Source organism: Triticum aestivum, chromosome 2A (assembly GCF_018294505.1).
Source record: "Triticum aestivum cultivar Chinese Spring chromosome 2A, IWGSC CS RefSeq v2.1, whole genome shotgun sequence".
Taxonomy (NCBI): domain Eukaryota; kingdom Viridiplantae; phylum Streptophyta; class Magnoliopsida; order Poales; family Poaceae; genus Triticum; species Triticum aestivum.
The window spans coordinates 786,901,216-786,919,644 of NC_057797.1; the positions used below are offsets into that span (position 1 = coordinate 786,901,216).

The following is an 18,429-nucleotide window of genomic DNA, read 5'->3' on the forward strand; positions in this document are numbered from 1 at the left end:
TTCTTCTTCTTCTTCTTCTTCTTCTTCTTCTTCTTCTTCTTCTTCTTCCTCTTCTTCCTCTTCCTCTTCTTCCTCTTCTTCTTCTTATTATTCTTCCTCTTCTTCTTTTGTGTCCACGTCTTGGCTTTCGCAATTTATTAAAAATTGCGGATATCCCCCTTTTGTGTCCACGTAGAGGCCTCTTGAGTCATACGTGAGTTTCTCGAGCCGTTACTCTCTTTCGGTTGCACGTATTGACTTGTCTTCCTCGTCACACGTGAGAGGAGGTGTTACAGTATATGTGGATTGCACTAGCGCTTTCCATCAGTTCGGACTTTTGGTTGCGTTGGCTAGTGCATGAAGCTTAACATGGTATCGGAGCTAAGGTCTTGAGTTCAAGTCCTGGTTTCCGCAATTTATTTCAAAAAATTGTTGGTAGCCCCCCTTTGTCTCCACGTAGAGGCCTCTTGAGTCATAAGTGAGTTTCGCGCCGTCGCTCTCTTCCGGTTGCATGTGTTGACTTGTCTTCCCCGTCACACGTGAGAGGGGGTGTGCTACGTCTTGAGCTGGCGTTGGTTTTTCCTTGAAGAGGAAAGGGTGATGCATCACAGTAGCGTAAGTATTTCCCTCAGTTTCTGAGAACCAAGGTATCAATCCAGTAGGAGACTCCTCACAAGTCCCACGCACCTACACAAACAAACAAAGAACTCGCAATAAGCGCAATAAAGGGGTTGTCAATCCCTTCACGGCCACTTGTGAAAGTGATATCTGATAGAGATAATATGATAAGATAAATATATTTTTGGTATTTTATGATATAGATTGGAAAAGTAAAGATGCAAATAAAAGTAGATTGAAAGCTTATATGATAAGAGATAGACCCGGGGGCCATAGGTTTCACTAGTGGCTTCTCTCAAGATAGCATAAGTATTACGGTGGGTGAACAAATTACTGTCGAGCAATTGATAGAAAGGCGAATAATTATGAGATTATCTAGGCATGATCATGTATATAGGCATCACGTCCGTGACAAGTAGATCGACTCCTGCCTGCATCTACTACTATTACTCCACACATCGAACGCTATCCAGCATGCATCTAGAGTATTAAGTTCATAAGAACAGAGTAACGCATTAAGAAAGATGACATGATGTAGAGGGATAAACTCATGCAATATGATATAAACCCCATCTTTTTATCCTCGATGACAACAATACAATACGTGCCTTGCTGCCCCTGCTGTCACTGGGAAAGGACACCGCAAGATTGAACCCAAAGCTAAGCACTTCTCCCATGGCAAGAAAGATCAATCTAGTAGGCCAAACCAAACCGATAATTCGAAGAGACTTGCAAATATAACTTAATCACACATAAAAGAATTCAGAGGAGATTCAAATATTTCTCATAGATAAACTTGCTCATAAACCCACAATTCATCGGCTCTCGACAAACACACCACAAAAAGAGTTACACCGAACAGATCTCCAAGAAGATCAAGGAGAATGTGGTATTGAGATTCAAAGAGAGAGAAGAAGCCATCTAGCTAATAACTATGGACCCGAAGGTCTGCGGTAAACTACTCACAACTCATAGGAGAGGCTATGGTGTTGATGTAGAAGCCCTCCGTGGTCAATTCCCCCTCCGACGGAGTGCCGGCGAAGGCTCCAAGATGGGATCTCGCGGATACAGAAGGTTACGGTGGTGGAAATAGCTTTTCGTGGTCGCCTATGATGGTTTCGGGGTACATGGGTATATATAGGAGAAAGAAGTACGTCGGTGGATGCCCGAGGGGCCCACGAGATAGGGGGTGCGCCCAGTAGGGGGGGCGCCCTCCACCCTCGTGGCCGCCTCGGAAGCTTCTTGACTTGCACTCCAAGTCCTCTGGATCACGTTTGTTCCAAAAAGATCGCTCCTGAAGGTTTCATTCCGTTTGGACTCCGTTTGATATTCCTTTTCTTCAATATACTGAAATAGGCAAAAAAAACAGCAATTCGGGCTGGGCCTCTGGTTAGTAGGTTAGTCCCAAAAATGATATGAAAGTGTAAAGTAAAGCCATAAACATCCAAAACGGGTAATATAATAGCATGGAACAATAAAAAATTATAGATACATTGGAGACGTATCAGGGTGTTACAGTATATGTGGATTGTACTAGCCCTTTCCATCAGTTCGGACTTTTGGTTGTGTTGGCTAGTGCATGAAGCTTAACATGATATTAGAGCTAAGATCTTGAGTTCAAGTCCTGGTTTGTGCAATTTATTTAAAAATTGCCGATAGCCCCCCTTTGTGTCCACGTAGAGGCATCTTGAGTCATACGTGAGTTTCGCGCGCCGCCGCTCTCTTCCGGTTGCACGTGTTGACTTGTCTTTCCCGTCACACGTGAGAGGGGGTGTTACAGTATATGTGGATTGTACTAGACCTTTTCATCACTTCGGAATTTTGGTTGTGTTGGCTAGTGCATGAAGCTTAACAAGAATGATTATGTTAAGAGTAGGAAAGCTGACCTTCAATGCATACTGAAGCTCAGAGTTGCGACTATTTACACTGGGACCAGAGTAACTATGGATATGAGGAATGAAAAAATTAGTGCCGATTGACAAGATTTGACATCAAGCAAGTTCAGGAACAATAATATGTAACAGCGGATATTACTCCCTAATCTTATGTTTGAGGCCGACAACTGAAAGTTCCTTGGTCCAATGAGTGAGAAGTGTCTTTGGCGCAACAACTAACACTCTTTTGATTAAATGGCAAAGGAAGAACAATACAGGCAGGAATGCCGAAACCTGCAAGATAGAAGTAAGGATGCAAGTACTCGTCAGCAAATTGCAGGCACATTGGACCACTTCATATTCATACTATGTTGTGGCTGAAGGAAACATGAAAGGGACATTACTGCACCAAATAACATGCATATGCATGTGTGTTTGGAATAAGAGAGAATAGTAATATAGTATGTGTGTTTAACGATGAATGATGAAGAGACATAAGAGATAAATAAAGGCAAAAGAGTATTGTTGCAGAATCATTATTATTTTGAACATATTTTTTTGTAACGGAGGTCTTGTTGCAGAATCTCATCGCAACACAACACTTGTTGCAAAACACTTCACGGTGGCGAATTGTGGGTGCGCCCCAGGAAGGCACGTGGCAAGTGGAGCAGGCGGCAGATGCGGCCGAGCAATCCACCGGCTGATTGTTAGGGTCTTCTAAAATTTTATGACACATAATTTATAGATACGACACATGCAGTCACAAATGAAAGGCTGGCATGTACCGATACCATAGCGTAACAGGAGTTTCGTCACTCCCTCTATGTTAGGTCGAGAACGGGACAGTGCATATAGACATTCATGATGACCCAAGCGACCATCTCCAGCCACCTTGAGAAGGAAAACAACATCGTCAAGTTAAGCATCAAATCTAATGCTGAGATGCCCCGGCTGGTTTGACCACCAGAAAGAATGGTTGGCCAATCTGCCAATAACTAAACTCTAGGCCCGAGAACTTCATTGGTAGAAATTGGCAATGGAAGGAACCATATCCCACATGACCACGATGTCTTTGCACACTTTCTCCACCATCATGTCTTTGCACACATCTTTGACAGCCAGGATCTCAATTGTACGTAGCTGCATCCCACATACAAACTTTGTTGATTGACAAGCATAACTGTGTAGCCTAGGCCAATGAAGAGTGCTCTTTCGTTTCCCTTATATACGAGAAGCCCTTGTCATTGCAGCTCTTGTGTGAAGACCATGCACTTCGTTTATGAGGACAACCAAGACTTGATCTTCGTATGCGATGGCAATGAAGACCTTCTCTTCGTTGGCGATGGCAACAACAGGGTAATATATTTGTTACTTCCCCAAAAGCAAATTTAGCTTTTAGACTTTTGATTTTTTTTTTAAAGTAGCTATGTGCACCGGCTTATATAGGATGACCAATCTAGTGTGGTCCTGCAAGGTTGAAGGTGGCTCTGATTCCCCGTCTTCGACAAAGAAAGGAGGACCAAAAAATACATTTCTGATAGCCTACTAAAACAAGGTTTGCGTGCTCTGGCAAGGGAGTGGAGATGACGGTGGTGCTCCTTCGGCTCGCCGCTAGAGAATTTGATTGAGAATTGGTGTTGGACAGGCAACGGATTAGAATTACCATGCTATAAGAGTGAAAAGAAGAAGCCGCGCCAAAAGAATCGTGCGCTTTCTTGTGTGAAAGTTGGAGAGTCCGGTAACACTACTAGTAAAACCCCTATAGACAGACACTTAGTAGTAGCGCTAGTTATTTGAAACGCACTACTGCAACTTAGTAGTAGCGCGAGTAGAAAAACCGCGCTACTAGTACAACATAGTAGTAGCGCGGGCATAAAAAACCTGCGCTGCTACTAATTTTTTTTTCCACCGTACCCCCTCAGCAGACATTAATAATAGCGTGGGGTTAAAATCTGCGCTACTACTAGATGGATACGCGTAGCGCAGGTGGGCACCCCGTGCTACTGCTATGCTACCAATCGTCTCCCGTTCCACTCCCACTCCATCCACCCCCGAGCCAGATCTAGATCGGGACCCCATCCACCGGCGGCCTCCCGTCCCCCTTCCTTCCTTTCTCTCTCGCCCGCCACCATTAGCGTCGCCGCTCCCCAAACGCAACCCTAACCCTAGCCCCGCCGCCTTACCGCTCGAGCCCGCCCGCACCGATGGACCCCAAGCAGCCGGCGGCCGACCCCGTCGCCGCCGAGCCAGAGAAGGAGGACCAGGAGGAGGAGGAGGAAAAGGAGGAGGAGACGGAGGCGGCCGCCGCGGAGCAGGAGGCGGCAAAGGACGCGCTGCTCGACCACGCGCAGGCCCTGATCTCCCGCGTCGTCAAGCAGGAGAGCAACCCCAACCCCCACCTCATCCACACCCTCGCCACCATCTGCGACGACCAGGAGGCCAGGTAGTCTGTCACCCATCACCTTCCCCCTCCCTCTCCTCCCGTCCTACTTCCACCGAGCGGTGGGTAATTCGAGTCCAACCGGCCGAGCGGTGGGTAAACCTGCATCACCATTTCCTCTTCAAGGGAAAACCCAACGCAAGCTCAAGAGGTAGCACCCCTCGTTAAAAAAGGGATGTCCTCGATGATAAGTAAAGGTATGATGCTTATGTTGCAATGCACACACTATATACAGCAAGACAACACTAAGCCACATATCTTGCCTAACGAACCAGAATTTGTAGCAGATGTCGAAAGAACTGGACTCGACATCAAACTAATTCAACAGCTTGCCAATAGCCTTGATCTGAATGGCCTTGACCTTGGGTTCTTCAACTCGTTGCAATCTCTGACACATTGTCTAAGCCCTAAAACACTTCAAGATATTTTCAAGGGTGTGCTAGATGAATTTGAAAACTCTGAGGTTTACAAGCTGAACAGTGTTTCCTATCTGTACAGGCTTGCTTGATTGAAATCTTGAACCATGCAGGGGCAATGGGTATAAAATACCCCATGTGAACAAGGAAAGGCTAGAGAATTTTGGGATGCTACCTCCAAGACTTTCATGCCCTCAAGAGGTATAGGAAAATGTGCTACACAACCTACAACTGATGGAGATAGTTCACTAATACTGGTTGAGATAATGCTTGTTGAGATGATCATTTGTGTGAGTTGGGGTTATGATCATTTTGCAAACTCCTCATTTGTATGATGAGGTTATGAGATGTGGTTACAATTTTTTGATTTGTATGATCATTTGAACTCCTCATGTGTATGATCATTTGTGTAACTCTTTGTTGTAATTTTTTTTTGAAAAGTTTCATTTAATTTTAGCAATAAAGGTTTCATTTCTTAAGTTAACATGACATTTTTCAGTTTGAGGAGTAGAAGTAGGAGAGGAGAGGCTTGAGAGGCTTAAGATGGAGGGCATAGGAGAGGGCAAGTACTCCATTTTCTGATTTTTGTAAGAGAAGAGACTTAATTGCACCAGTACGCTACTCCATTTAAGCTTCAAATATCAGGAGCTTTAAAGTTTCAGTTAATTTTAATAAACTGGAACAGTTTAAAGTTTCAGTTAAACTACTCCAAGTCCTACACTAAACTAAGCAAGCACTACTGCTTGCAAGTCCTACACTAAACTAAGCAAGTTACTGCAGTGCTACACTATACTGCAGTGCTATACAGCAGCATCACCAAGTCCTGCACTACTCCAATACTCATAGCACAAAAATTACAGCAGTTAAAAAGATCAAGTTACTGTACTCCTTCAAAAATTAACTACAGAAGAGGGGAGTACCGGTCACATTTTAATAGAGTAAGATCCTTTAATAAGAGGAGTATGACTGTATGAAGTAGGAGTACTTTAAGATCCTCTTCATGCACTACTGCTTGAAGATGATCTTTTAATTAAAACTACAGCAAATCTAGTGAAACTACAGATGAACCTTTCATTAACTGGAAAAAATCATTTGGTTTTAATTAAAGGAAATGTTTCATTTAGTTCCAGCAAGCAAATGATTGAACAACAAGATTTCAGTTACTTGGAGTAACATTTGGTATTAATTTACTTGGAGTAGTGTCTAGAGCAAGAAGAGATAAGAGGGCACTCCAAGATACTCCAGTACTACAGCAAGCAATCCACTAGCATTGCTGCAACAGCGCTACATCATCTTGTCACATTAGCATTACTCTAACAGCAGCAATCCACTAGCATTACTCCAACAATACTCAAACAAAGACCACACCACAAGCAAGATGACCACATGAGAAAGACCAAGAGGTTAACTAAAACTAGCAGTACATGCGCAAGATGTTTAACATGACCAAGATCAAGATGCTCATCATGTGTGATTGTACAGCAAGGTAAGCAGAGCAAGGACGAAGTGGTTGTGGCAGATGCAGAGCTGCAGTGGTTGTGGCGGATGCACTGCCATATCACGTCGTCACTCATGGCGCCCCCGCGGGTGTGGAGGCCCCCCGCTCGTGTGCGGTCGAGAGTACGAAGACCTTGCTCTTTAGCTCCGACGCCACTCCTCAGCTCCGGCGCCGCTCCAGATCTGCCACTCGGGTGCCGTTCCACATCCACGCCTCTGTCGCCCAGATCCAGTGCTGGCACATCCACATCCAAATTAACATCCACGCCTCTGTAGAGTAGAAGCTCGTCGCCGGTGCAAAAGTTTCGATTTTTTGATGTGACTGGAGGCGGGGTGGTGGAGATAAAGTAGGAGAGGGAGAGGCGGGTGAGGGGGCGAGGGAGAGGCTGGCGAGTGGAGGGGAGAGGGGGAGGCCGGCGAGTGGTGGGAGTGCGGAGAGCGAGTGGAGTGGCGCGAGGGGCAAAAATGGAATGGGCAGATATTTTGTTACTATACGAAAATTGAAGTAGAAACGCACAACGACCTATATTTTGTTACAGAGGGAGTATCATCAATCACGTTATCACCGGTCGATGACACAAAACATTAGATAGGTAGCTTATGTGTCGTCAGGTTTCATGGATGACGACACAGACGTCACGAACTCGACATAGTTTCTTGCTAGGAGTTTAATTCTTGTACAATGTTGGTGACATGAAAGTAAGGAGGCGCCAAATGTTACGCCCAGAGAGCTAGCTGCTAGGGTTGAACATGCCTACAACTGTATTAAATGGTAAATGTTCTGAAAAAATTCAATAACGCTGAATGTTTACTAAGAAAAATAGGACTCAAGTTCTTTGAAATTATAAAATGCAGTTTATTTAATGTTCCCAAATGTTAACCTTTCTTAGTAGGAAAACTACCCTTACCGTTCGCATACATCCACAAAGAAGAAACAAAGAACACATGCATTCCATCACGCTCAGTTTGTCACCCAAGTTGTGCATCTCGTTCTCTCACTGCGCATGTGCAGCTACCACGTGTTACCATATTTACTAATCTCTACTCCTAATGAAGCAGTTGGTGAATAGTCTCCACGGTTTATTTTCGCTGGGTTTTTTTCGTCTGTCCTCCCACCTTCGTCTGTTTTTTTTCGTCCCACCTCCCCATCGACGCTGGTTTCTTATTCACCGGTTTATTTACCCCTCAGCTCTTCCCTTGCAAATCAGCACTTTCCAAACGTACACGCAATCACGGATCTAACTTTACTAACTTACCAAAATCAACCGATACCTCCCATTATTGCAAATTTCTTTAGGAAACAAATAATAGATTTTAAGGAAACAAATAAAAGATTTTAAAGACGCATCATACACCATAGAGAAAAATCTCATTATCTCTACTCCTAATTGAAAGTCGCCAACCCCACTAGTTTTATTGAAAGAAGGAAGTCGCCAGGCAATCCAATTTTCTGAACGCTATCTCTTGCACGTCCCATAGCCAAAAAAGGGAACCTTCCCAGTCCAGATTTTCTTTTTCTTATGCACATAACATTTATTCCATATACAACACCAATCATATCACCAATCATACTGCAATCTTTCCGTATATACAATTGATACCTCCATCTCCTCTCTGTTCAAATCGCCATGTTTGTCCGTGGTTCCCCGTTTGGCGAGGATCCCCGGAAGCGAGGCAAATTTTGCCATCGGAGCAGGAGGCACAGGTGCCGGCATGGCTGCAAGTCCTGATTGGATCAACCGCGATTCCAATTCTCGGCTGCGAGCCATAGTTTGCCATCGAAGGGGGAGCTACAGGCCAGCACCATTGCCCTGTCCATGACGGGACACATGATGACGATGCGCCCCGCCGCTATGACCGATGAGGAGGAGATGGTCATGGCCGCCTCTGGAGCGGTCAATGCCGCACCACCGGACGCAGACGATCGGGAGCAGCAGAAGAAGGCGCGGGCGAGGAACAAGAAGAAGCGGCGGAGGGCGCCGAGCGAGGAGGAGCTGGCCGCGCTGAGGTCCGTGCTCCGCTAGGGCCGCCGCGGCGACGCGGGCGACGAGGAGGAGGCGGACTGCAGGCACCTGTTGCCGGCTGGGAGGCGGCGGCCGCGCGTGGCGGTGGAACTGCATGCCCACTCGGAGCGCAACGACGGCTCGCTCTTGCCCGCGGCGCTCGTGGAGCGCGCGCACCGCAATGGGGTAAGCCTTTCTTCTCGTCTATCACCAACTGCAGAGACGTTCGCGAACTGCTCGACGAAACAACTGTTAGCATTAATCTTGTCATATTGATTGTATGTGTAGTTAGCCGGATCATTAGCTAGTGAGTTATCTAGTCAATGGTTGCATGCTAGTTTGGCAGGGTCCGTGGCCGTTGGTGTGGCTGCGTAAAGACTGAACTTGGCCGTGCAATTAGCTAGGAGTAGTTAGCTGCATGGTCAATGGTGTGGCCGTTCAGGATACGGGCCTTTACAGACTTTGTGCTGTTAACTAATCTTCTCCCCCTTATTTTCAGGGGGTGGGGCCCCTCACCTTAATTCCTCCAATCATATATTCCCAGCTGGGCCTCTCCGTGAACCAAGTAAAAATCTGCCCGTGCGTGTAGCATTGCTCTACTGCCCACGTACTGGGTATGGACGTGCATGCAGTAGGTGGTTAGTGCATGGAATTAGTTGGGTTAGTGGCCGAGCATGGTGGCCAGGTTAGTGGGTGCGTCTACCTGTGTATATAAGTCATTTGAGTCTGTGAGAAAAGTTGAGGCCGAGAGGGCTGTGGAGAAACAATGTAGCTCTTGTGCTGACAAGGAAGAATGCCTCAGCGCAAAGACCTTGGGGCTCTCCTTGTACGTGTGTGTGTGTGTGTGTGTTTCCTGAGAGTTTCTTCCATGGGTGTGTGTTCGAGAGAAACCACGAGAGGAAGAGTAGTCAGAGGAAGAAGAAGAAGCGGCGCTGCGAGGAGGCGGCGCCAACAACAACTGCAGCTCCAGTGTTCTTCAGTTCTGTAACAACCGATGCCATGTCCGAGCTCATCCTCATGCGCTGCTAAACACCTCCGCCGCCACTTCTTTTACTCTTGCTGCGCTTTGTTTCAGAAGGATAATGCCTAGCACGTTCGCACGCTAACTCTGTTACCTGGTGACCGACACAGGTGAAGGTGCTCGCACTGACTGATCATGACACCATCGCCGGTGTCTTGGAGGCGATGGAGTCGGCAAAGGAATTTTCCATCAGGATCATCCCTGGTGTTGAGATAAGCGCCCTTTATTCGCCTAGGTAACCCTCTTCTCAGTTCTCACCACCCTAAAATTTGTAACATGCCTTGATCACACAGATGTGGTTATAATTCTCAAAGTTGTTAATTGTTCTGAAAGCAATGGATCAGGAGCGGATGAACCTATTCATATTCTCGCATACTACTGTAGTTGGGGCACTGCTAAATCTCAGAAACTCGAGAAGGTTCTATCTAGCATCAGGGAGGGCCTCTATACACGTGCCAAGGAGATGCTATCGAAACTTGGGAAACTTGGCATGCCGTTGAACTTTGAAGATGTGTCTAATATAGAAGGGAATGGAGTTGCTCCAGGTGGCTGCACATGGCGCATGCCATGGTTGCAGCTGGATATGTTGATAATCTTTTTTTTAAGCCCAGAACCATAGAACAATGGTTCTATGGTATATTTTCATTGAAAGAAAAAAAAACAATAAAAGAAAAGGAGAACAGTCAAAAGGACACAGTATCTGCACAAACTGGTAACCTAGGCAAGCTTTCAGCAGGTACTTGTACGATAGAGGGCCTGCTTATGCTACATAAGTATACATTTTAAATCATGGCCATGCATGTTTTTGCTTCATTTCGCAGCAGATGCAGAGTAGTTAGTTTGTACTGATGTGGATTTCTGCTGTTCATTTGTAGTGACAGTGAGCCAGCTGGGAATCCGTTGTGCAGCTAATATGTAGAACTGGGGGCATAGCTGTTTTGGCTCATCCGTGGGCATTGAAAAATCCTGTTCCTGTGGTAAAGGATTTGAAAGCTGCTGGTCTGCATGCTATTGAGGTCTATCGAAGCGATGGAAACTATCTGGTATGAACAGCATGATCATTTTTCAGTCATAACAAGTGATACTTTATGTTACCAATTTATGTAGATACTAATGATGCATCTAACGTATATGTCTATTGTATCCCTTTGTTGAGAAGACAATGTCTAATGTATCTGAACTTCAGTTGAATTAACTGCTGAATTTGTCCAAAATAGGTTTGAGTGATCTGGTTGATACTTATGAGCTTGTGAAGCTCGATGGATCAGATTACCATGGACGAGATGACAAGGAAGAACCTGATATAGGAAGTGTTGATCTTCCGGTCTTGGCATTTTTTAGATTTCTTGAGGTAGCTCAACCAATTTGGTGCAATGCTATCAAGGAAATATTTGAACGCCACTGCAAGAACTGGCTTAAATGGCCCAAAAGGATGTCATCGGACTAGCTCTATAGATGATTTATGTAATACGTGCCTTTCTTCTCCAGAACTGGAGGAAACAGATGATTCTGAGATTGAGGTCCTCCGGGCGGAACTTGCAGACAGACAACAATTCTGTTAATAAAGGAACCATCGTTCTCATTGGCGGCTGCAGACTGTTGTGTGACACAGAGATCTCATTTTTCTAGCAACTACAAGCACTCAGTGAAGCAGTAGGAAGGAGGAAGTCGGTCAGACAATTATCTGATGACCTGATATGCTACCTGGTGTCTTTTAGTAACAAATATAACTTCTTCTCCAGCAAAAAGAACATTGAGAGGCATGCTACAGTTAATTTTGCTCTGAGAATTGCTCATAATTTTGTAACAAAGACAAACATGCCAGTAGACCTCTTACACTTGACTCTGGCACCTCTTTCTAGAAATAGATGGAACTGAAGTTTCCTGTACATTTTTTTACATACCTTTTGTCTAGGCCAAAGATGTGATTCTTCAGGATTAATACTATATATATTGTTAGCTCTTGATTCTTGTAGGACATTTATGACAATTTGGCTTCAAATTTATTCGTATTTTTCTGGAACATTTCTAATTGTGTGCCCAAGCTTCAAGTATGTACAGTGCACACACTTTGTTCGACAAATTATAACCCCAATCAAGGTCAAAATCGACGCATATATGACATCACAAATCTCATCCAAGGAATGGTCATATAAAATAGACACTTAAAAATAGAATTAGTTCGGAGCATGTTGTTTTCCTTTCTTAAACTTGTATTCCGTCATTTATTAATATTTATTTACCACGTCCATTAACATATTATGAAGCTAATTTTACATAACATTACATGGGCATGAACGAATAAGGAATGAATTTAGATCATGGCCCTTCAGGTTTCAAGGTATTGTTCATGTAAATTTGTTATTCCTACTGAAATTGACATACTAATCATACACGCACCTGAATATTCTTGCAGGGATATATTATGACAACTCCCAAAAATCAATATTGTATAATGACAGAAGTTGATAATCTATATCAGCAGGAACAAGCTTTTTTTAGGGCCAATGACAGTGTGAAAGGCTCCCACTGACTTTCTTTTTCTTTTATTAAAATATGTTAGGGGTCAACTATACAAAGTTTTTACATAGGGGTAGGAGCGAGCTTTGGATGAGTGTATAAGCTAGGTTGGTAGCTGTTGCAAACAATAATCTTCAAATTTTTGATGCTCTGCAAAACATACAATCTGCTTTATTGTTGAACCAAATAAAAGCATTATATAACTTGGAATATTGTTATTCTTGCAGCGATATACGGAAAGCTAAGCGGGTTAATGGAAGATGAGAACGGTCAAAGGCAACCATATATCTCAGGTTAGTTATAAGATGCTTTTTGGGTGTCTTTTAGTATATAAATAAGTAAATTTTGAAGATTATTGAACAATTAAAGTCATTGGTCTATTTGATGGTTATATCTCTGACAGGAGACTGCATCTTGTCCTTAGTACTCAATTTGTCAATCTGTGTGCTTTATCATAAATTTATTTGTTCGTTTTTAGAAAGAGTGTCGCATAGCTAGGATACTTATGGAGTCATTGGTTGGTACATACGATCTGAGGATTACCAGATAATAGTTTTACTTCTCAAAAAGATATTTTACGTTAACATTTAATGTGCTTGATGTATTATCAGAATTGAGCAATGTCTAATCATTGGGTGATAACTAATGCACTAGCTTTGTTTCATTTTTGTGTAACAGTGGTCTCAACTTTGGGAGTCGATATTGACATCATAAAGCATGTGTTATAACCACTGCGGCCACCTTTTTTAATTACTCTATGGGAAGGTTGGTACTAGACGATTTCAGAAGGAAAATGAATGCAAAACAAACTATGGAGAAAATAACATGTGCAATATGCCAACTGGAGGAAGATATACAAATCAAGGTAAGAACTCTATTACATCAATGGTGGTATAAAAGAAGTAAAATCAGGGAGGAAGGTAAATTAAGAAATGTAAAAGAGCTCTCTTATATTGTCTACAAGCAAGTTGATTAGTGCTCTTATATTTTCAAAAAGGAGAAGAAAATAACTGAAAATAAATAAATGAAATGGCAAGTTGATTAGTGCTCTTATAGTTAAAAATTTGTGTACGCCATTAGAGATTGTGATGGAGAAGTATCCGGCAGAGCAGTACACAAATTGATGGGATCCATCTTCTGGAACGTTTAGGGTAAGGAAGAATCCTTTTGGGCAGATAAAATCTCTGCTATTAATTAGGAATGCATAATCCAATCAAGCCCAATCAAATAAGCGAAAAATGAAAGAAAATAAATTTAGATGACAACCCCAAAGACAAATAGTGATTTGACTTCTCAAGTTTTCGTTGATAATCCATGATCCCAAAGTACAACAGGTGGTTCAAATAGAATGTTGACAATATATATGTATACAATTCAATTTCAGTTTATAGAAATGAAAAGTTTGGTGCATCTCGACTGAAATAAAACTCCAAAAAATTGTACTTCTGTTGTGTTATTTCCCTGTCAAATACCGAGCATACCAGTAGTAGGCAGTGTAGAAGGCCTACAGGTAGCAACTCCTTCCTGCGCGAGTGGAGGCCAATCGTCCTTTCTCTTGGTATCGACGCCTACTACTCGGAGCGGTCGTCGTGCAGGTTGGATGCAGAACGAGATGCCCTCGGCATCGGAAATAGGCCCGGGTTGGTCAGATCGACTCCGCGGCTCGACTAAGGTAGGAATCATCAGGTCACCCTCGACACTGGAAATTGTCCTAGGATGGCTAGATCCATGGCGCAGCTCGCCGATGGCCGAATCCGGCGGTTCACCGTGACACATGGTCTCACCATTGCTCACTGGATCCGGCCAGAACAGATAACCATGGCGAGCATGGATGGGAGGGGGCAAGGACATACCAAGGTGGGGAGATGTGGCGGCCGAGATTCCGTGGAGGAGAGGAATAGCTGCGGCAACGACGTGGAGGGTGGTGTCGTGTGGTGAGAGTGAGAGGGTGGCTTCGGTGAGGATAAGGTGAAAAAATTCAATTTGGTTTGTGTCACTTTTATTTACGTGATTAATATTTAATATTCCACCTCAAACACCCAGACGGACGGTGGAGCCTCGCACTACAATCAATACCTAACGTGTAAGAGCATCTATAGTCGGGCGCCCCAAACCCGCCTCAAACGCCCGGGTGGACGCCCAGTCAGTCACTGGTCACAAAAAAGTGACCCAAACGTTATGTTTAAACGGGTCTCAAATGCCCTGTTTGATCGACACCCTTCATATCCAACCCAAATCTAGGCCAGACATGGGGCGCCCAGGCGCGTTCGCCACGTCGGACTCTAAAGCCCTACCCCACCATAGATTGCACCAAATCCACCAAACCCTTTCTCCTCCTCCTGTCTCCCACATACCTTTCCCACTGCCGAGCCCTCGCTATCCGCCACCCTTGACCCCTCCTCATCGCCGGTCCCGATCCGCCACCCTAGATGTCGTCCCGCCCGTCCCTGACCACCACGACAGAGGCTGCGTCCACCTCATCCGTCAGTGTCCCGTCCTCGCCATCGAGGGATTTGAGGGGAAATGGGGCATGAGAGATGGAGGGGAGAGGAGGTGCCGACGATGTTACGGAGGGAGGAGGAGGATGCGGCGATGTCGTCGAGGGGAGGAAGGCGGCAAGGACAGAAGCGGATGGGCTCCGGCAATGGCGCGAAGAGGACGAGCGTCGACGCTGTGGAGGAAGGATGAGGGGCCGACTGACATCGCAGAGGATAGGAGGGGTCGGGCGATGGCGGAGTGGAGGGGGCGCCATTCCTGCGATTGAAGCCGACGACAACATTTCTCATATTGTGAATGAATATCGTAAGTGTATCAAGTAATTCTTAATTCCTAACAGGTTATTTAGTTGGTTCATCACTCTCTATGTATACATAGTCTAATTAACTTTTTATGAACTTAAATTGCAAGTGAAGTAGATTCCAATTATTACTCAATTGCACTCGTGCTATCTTCAACATCCACTATGTTTATATGTAAACTCAACCAAAATTTTCCAAAAGCCTGTGGCAACGAACCGGCTTTCCCGTACTAATCTTATCTCTACATATGAAGCTTATCATGCCTTATGTCTAAATAATTCAAGCAAAAATATTTCAAAAGCCCGTGGCAACGCACGGGCATTCTACTAGTCATGTCTAATGTCTTTAACCGTGATAGTATTAGTTAGCAACATAGGACCACATTGATATTACCACGAGATATCATCATACGCCATATCTTGAAAAGAAAAAAGGAAGAAAAAAACTACTCGCATGAATGACCCGGCAGCAAGAAAACTGTCCTCATGCTAATATTGAGGTTGCAAGCAAGGAACCAACTTGAATTGGTGTTAGCCATCATGCTTTTGATTCTCCTTGCAGTTTCTCAAAGTCACAAAGCATGAGAAAAGTCCCTGTGGTGGTGTGCAACTCCACCCATCCATCTATATATACGCATGTTTTCCTTCTGAATATCACATCAATGGTCTCTAACTCTCAACAATATAAAGCTAGCCACCGATTTAATTAGCTTTTTTCATGAGAATTTGGAGGAAGCCAAATCCACGAATAATATGCAGAATTCATAGTTGTGTGCGTTCATGGGCCGTCCCTCGCCAAGCTGCCGAACATTGCGTTCCTCTCGTGTGTGGACGAGTCAAGGCCGTCGCCTTCCTCCTGTGCACTGCGGCACCGAGGCCGTCAGTTGCCTCCGTGTAATGGTGCCAACACTAGGCCGAGGTCATCAACTGGGGCCAGCCATGGTGCTACCTAGCGTTGTCGCTCCATCTGGCCATGGCGCTCATGTACGGCGTCAGCACGGGGCTATACGCCGTGCCCACACCCAAACGATGCCGCCCTGGGATGTTCCTCAACGTCAGCCATAGCAGCAGACCCTCCATGTGCTCATGTTCGTCGGGGCACTCACAAATACACCATCACAAGCCCATGACCATCCTCAATGTCTGGAGTTGCGGCGGGCTCGACGTTGTCATTTCTGTGACGCCGTCATGATGGTGTAACACAACGATGGAGACATGTATCCGAAGTTTGTGCTCTGGGCTTCCTTCAATCAGCCCATCCGCAGAGTTTCTGTGTGAGCGTCAAAAATAATAGATAACTAGATCTTTGATGGCGCGCGTTGCTGCGCCCGTCTAATTTTACTCTTATATTTCTTAGGATACGAAGTAGTTTAAATTAAATGTTTGCAATGTTCTACCGTATTGTGCCTTCTAGCAGTTTGTGCTTGTCTCCTTAATTTTTGGCTCTTACAAGAGTTTTGTATTGCGATTGATGGATACTACATGTTTTGTAATTGATTGTGACCTCTTTTGACTCCTACACTCTCACAAAGTCTGGAGTAATGACATCTAAAAATATAAATATTGAGAAAACCCAGTAGAAATACTTAGAAAAAAATTATGCCACACAAATGCCTCAAAAAAATTGAACAACATATTATCTAAACAACCTCTATGTATTTCTAAGATTGTTGATGCCCCATAAAAAAATACATTTTAGTAGAACAGATAAGATTCTACAACCCCATATGAAAGGAACTACACCCAGCATACATCTCTTGTCATCATGTTTACAGCAAATTGGGTATATTGTTGAGCAAACTGAAGCTGTGTCGTTGCTTTTCTAATTTCAAAGACACCGCCTTGATCCTGCCGGCACGCGTCTGCAAGTCGCCTTGGTTTGGTCTCATGACCATGTTGTTGGACTAAGGACCGGTACCCCTAGAACGTCATGTGGGCATACTTTAGGCTGTTCGACACCGTTGGAGCTCCACTTTCTTTTTAAATTATTAAGTAACTGCCATGTCAAGTTAGTTTTCTCCCTTCACTTTTCAAACAAAAGGAGTAAAAACAGAAGTGGAGTTCCCAGAATATGAGCACACCAAATGAGCATATATATCTACATAGGATCAATGGAAGGTACATAAGATAATTGGAAGTAATACCCGTCAAAAAACAAACTGCACCTTCTCTCAATTTTTTTATACCAATAGAATTTGTTCATATGACAAAAATGTAAGAAAATGCATGGCATCTTAAATATTTTTCAATAATTAACCTGATCAAACAACATATCTACCATTTTATCATAGGATTAACTCTACCTTGTCAGGCACAACACTTTGCCACATCATTCCATAGATAGATTGCGTGCCTTACCTAAGCATTCCTTGAAGATGTCACATATGACTTGTGTATGCCACAACATTCAGGGAGCAGTCTTGTGTTTTCACAGCTTGTCAAGTTTAATCACATTTGCTGCGAGATTGCTTGGCATCACGTTGCTTGGCATTCCTAATGTATTACCTTTATTTACGTAATAGTACAGAATTAACACCTGAAATTGGTCCACATTATTGAGAGATAACTCACATGAGTAAAATAAAAATCTGGATGCTAATATATACTGGGGAAATGTAATATAAATATAAGATGTTGGTAGTATCCAATATATTGTACTACACTCTGCTGACTCCTGTATATATAGACATTGGTTTGCTTTTAGTCAATTAATATGCAGTAGAGGGCTTTTAGTCAATTAATATGCAGTAGAGGGGAAGAAAAATACGATAAAAGAGCGAAAGGCAAGTATTGAAAGGACATGGGAAATACTATTTAGGGGTCATTAATGTGTTATGTACTTATGCTGGAACTAATTTGCTACTTAGTTGCTACCTTAGCATCCCTCTGAAAGTAAGTAGATGGTATAGATGACATTTATTTTACTTAGAAGCACTCTCTACAGAGAGTATTTCGTGTAGAAAAAACTCACAGACATGATCTATATTGACAATTTTAGTTTTGACACAGAAATGTAGGGAAAGGCTGCGTACAATAGACCCAAAGTGGTCGGACCCTTCCCCAGACCCCGCGCAAGCGGGAGCTACATGCACTGGGGCTGCCCTTTTAGAGATGAAGAAGTAACCAATTTAGGACATGCGGATGGCATTCAAATATGTCGGTTGCCAAACTGAATCAAGAAAGCCACAACACGTAAAAATTATAAACCATGGCAAGTAGTTTGTAATATCTGCTTATTTGGATTGAACAAACTGGTGTGTGCAG

At 43.9% G+C, this 18,429-nt stretch overlaps 1 pseudogene; it reads left to right on the forward strand.

Annotated features, from left to right (window-relative positions):
• Positions 1-8,641: 8,641 nt before the first annotated feature.
• On the forward strand, positions 8,642-11,717 carry LOC123038345 (5'-3' exoribonuclease-like; annotated as a pseudogene).
• The last annotated feature ends 6,712 nt before the right edge of the window (positions 11,718-18,429 follow it).